A 4,483-nucleotide genomic window follows, 5' to 3' on the forward strand; every position below is an offset into this window, starting at 1 on the left:
GACACAGAATGGACGGCAGAGAAAGAGACAGAGTGAGGGACAGAGACAGACTGTGATTGGCAGAATGATTGATAGATAGATTGGTGGATAGATGGAAAGAGAGATGGCTGGAAAGTTGGAGAGAGATAGTGATGGATGGATAGAAGGGTCGGTAGGACGTTAAATGGAGGAATAATTGGATGGAGAGTAAGATGGATGAATAAATTGATAGATAGATGAATAAATGGATGGATAGATAGATAGATGAATAAATGGATAGATAGATTGATAGATGAATAAATGGATGGATAGATAGATAGATGAATAAATGGATGGATAGATAGATAGATGAATAAATGGATGGATAGATAGATAGATGAATAAATGGATAGATAGATTGATAGATGAATAAATGGATGGATAGATAGATAGATGAATAAATGGATGGATAGATAGATGAATAAATGGATGGATAGATAGATAGATGAATAAATGGATAGATAGATAGATAGATGAATAAATGGATAGATAGATTGATAGAGAAATAAATGGATGGATAGATAGATGAATAAATGGATGGATAGATAGATAGATGAATAAATGGATAGATTGATAGATGAATAAATGGATGGATAGATTGATAGAGAAATAAATGGATGGATAGATAGATAGATGAATAAATGGATAGATAGATTGATAGAGAAATAAATGGATGGATAGATAGATTAATAAATGGATGGATAGATAGAAGATGAATAAATCGATATATAGAAAGATGATGAATAAATCGATAGATAGAAAGATGATGAATAAATTGATGGATAGCGAAATATGACTGGAGAGATAGATGAAAAGAAAGATAGTTGGATATTGAATAGATATATAGATGGACATATAGATAGATCGATAGATAGATGAATAGATGGGCGGATGGATGGATGGATCAATAGATAGATGTATTGATAGATGGATGGATAGACTGGAACACTGAAGGACGGATAGAAGGATGGACATATTGATGGTGAGATGACAAAATATGATAGATATATGGACGGCTTGATGAAGAGACACATCCCATAAACTGAGTAATCCCATAAACTCAGTTTATGGGATTACGGCCTTAGTTTGAATAGCATTTAATTAACATGCTTTATGGCATAGAACACGTTAATTAAGTTCTGACCCTCACATAGAAAACTGAAGGTTGAACAACACATTCGAAAGGGGGGAAACTCATTTAATATTATAAAGACATAGTAACACTTGCTGATATTTTGTTAATGGTAATATTGTTTGACAGGAGGAGGGACGGGGAGGCTGGAGAGAAGGGACGGGAGCGGTTAGGGGACGAAGGGGTCAAGTGGGAGAAGAGGAGAGGGATGGGGGGGGGGGCAGGCCAGACAGACTATCCTGAGCCTCGCTGGGTCCTCCTCGTAGTACATATATAAAAGAACATGTATATTAGCTAGTTCGTCTTTCTGGCATCCATCTTCTAGGATGGATGCCAGACGCCTTCGGCTAGCCTCACTCAGCTTTCCCTGTTGACTAGGCCAACCCCATCCTCCTGAAGTGACAGTAATTATAGTAACGGTTTGGTCGAGCGTACCAATATTTAGTGATGGACCGCCAGTAAGCCACATTTTGTTCTATTAATTTGACAAGAGTCCGGAAAAATTAAGCTATAAACCAAACTTACATATTGCTAGGCTTGGTATAACACACATATATATGTACTTTATCAGGCTTAGGATTGTTTGGAGTTGTTAGGCTGTTAGTTCTTATTGTATGAAGTTGCATTTAAAAAGGGTTCTAATTTCTCCACATTCAATAATACAAAAGTCAATTTTTTGGTGTTTAATCACTGCATCTTTGTACTTTTGACCAAATATTCTCTATACACACCTCCATTTTGCTAGGATGGGCTTGAACTGTGATTCTACAGCGAGTGGCTTAGGGTCTGGCTTAATCCCTCAGCTTATACAAACCTGCAAACGGTTTGACTGCAAACGGGTTTAGAGCTGAAATTATATCTGCAAACAAATACTTTTCTCTTTTGGATTCTTCTAGTTGCCTTTGCCCCTTACGATGAAAATCCTAACTTCTCTGCTGTCTGGCTTTCTCGTCTTCATTGACTTACACTAATTGAGGATTAAACTCTAAAAGCTATTTGCCTGCCAACTTTATCAAGGTCTTCCTATACCACCCAACACTTCTCCTCACTCTTTACTTATCATATTAATTATACAGAACATTCTCAAATGCAATGCTTTCTCCCAGAACACTATTACATAGGCAATAGCCTATGCTTTAGGCAGCCGGTCGGCCGAGTGGACAGCACGCTGCGGACAGCACGCTGGACTTGTGATCCTGTGGGCCTGGGTTCGATCCCAGGCGCCGGCGAGAAACAATGGGCAGAGTTTCTTTCACCCTATGCCCCTGTTACCTAGCAGTAAAATAGGTACCTGGGTGTTAGTCAGCTGTCACGGGCTGCTTCCTGGGGGTGGAGGCCTGGTCGAGGACCGGGCCGCGGGGACACTAAAAAGCCCCGAAATCATCTCAAGATAACCTCAAGAAGATACATACGTTACCCCCTCCTTGACACACTTATATACTATACCCTCTGCCAAGACACACTTACACACACGTTACTCTTGCCTGGAAAAAAACACACAAATATGTTACACACTTCCGAAATACACTTATAAAACCAAAATGGCCTATTCAAGGAACACACTTACATTACTTAATCTGAAAACGCCCTCACGTGCGTCACCAAAATGAAGCACGTGAATGAAAGCACCTAAATGTATCGCCGGCTCCAAGCACATATATTTACAAGGCGAACCTTTCAGTGTGATATTTTACAGGTTCTGCCACATCACAGTAAGGCAAGCCTCACCAGCTAGGCCACACCATCTACCATCTGCAGGCCATACCACCTGTCAGTTGCAAGTCAAGTTACACCTGTCAACTGCCGGGATTAGTCACACCACTTCCAAACTATTGGCCAAGTAACACTTCCTGCCAACTGTAGTTTACATTTATACCACCTGCTAACTTCAGGCCACGCCACACATTCTGTCAACTGAAGTTCAAGTCATATCTGCAGCCAAATGCCGGTCAGATCTCACCACTTGTCAACTGCTAACCGAGTCACACCACCAGCCAAATGCAGGCTAAGTCACACTACTTGTCAATTTCAGGCCAGGTCATATCATCAGTCAACTGTAGGACAGGTTACACCAGCTGTCAACTGCAGGACAGGCTACACCAGCAGCTATTTGGAGGATAATTCGCACCACCTGTCTACTAGGGGCCAGGTCATGCCACCTGTCAACTACAGGTCAAATCATGCTACCTGTCAACTGCAGACCAGGTCTCACCATCTTTCAATTTGCGCCCATATCACATCTGCCAAATGCCTCACACACAAAGACTAAAAAATTACATACCTGTCAACTGCAGTCAAAATAACACACACCTGTCCGCAAAAAGCAAGTCCATACCACCTGTCACGTACAAATTAGGCCACATCACTCCACCCAACATTTCTCAACTCACACACAAACCTTGGTAATAATTACGCTATATAACACCCCTCACTAACGATAGTTTTATCACTAATTACGAATAATTACATGAATAAACAACGGAAGGGTTCATTCCGTTGCTTATTCATTACAGACCGTCAAAAACTTTATAATGAATGCTTACAAAAATATACAAAAAAAAGGTATCATCCTTTTTCTCTCTCTCCCCTTCGCTTATTTACATAAAATATTACTGTTCCGGAAGAAAGAACCTCTCCCACATCTGGGAAGGTGCCTCGCTCCCCCTCCCACATTGCGGCAACGGTATATATATATCCATCCCACGTCTTATCAAGGGACCAGCCACAGCAGCCAACCTGTGTGTCTTGCTTTTACGACCGACTGTTTAGCGGTCCTTCTCGCTTCCCCCGTGTCCTGGTCGATACTCCTGGTGTACACTTCCCGCCCTTCCGACCATCTCTGGTGAAGCACGGAGTGTCTCTTCGACGGTGTGCTGATTCATCTCTGGTGAAGCACGGGGTCTCTCACCGACGGCGTGCTGATTCATCACTGGTGAAGCACGGGGTCTCTCACCGCCAGCGTGTTGATTCATCTCTGGTGAAGCACGGGGTCTCTCTCCGACGGTGTGCTGATTCATCTCTGGTGAAGCACGGGGTCTCTCATCACTGGTGAAGCACGGGGTCTCTCTCCGACGGTGTGCTGATTCATCTCTGGTGACGCACGGAGTCTCTCACCGCCGGTGTGCTGATTCATCTCCGGTGAAGCACAGAGGCTTTAAGTGCTAAGGTATACTCAGTTCAGGTTCTAAGCCTCTCTTCGTCTACCTATGTTGGAGTGTATTATAACATATAATTTAGGTTATTACACAGAGTTTGAGTGCATTATTGAGGAATTATAAGCCAGTGTTGGAGTGTATTATTGAGGCTATAATACAGTGCAGCAGTGCATTATTG

This window comes from Procambarus clarkii, chromosome 75, assembly GCF_040958095.1.
Source record: "Procambarus clarkii isolate CNS0578487 chromosome 75, FALCON_Pclarkii_2.0, whole genome shotgun sequence".
Taxonomy (NCBI): Eukaryota; Metazoa; Arthropoda; class Malacostraca; order Decapoda; family Cambaridae; genus Procambarus; species Procambarus clarkii.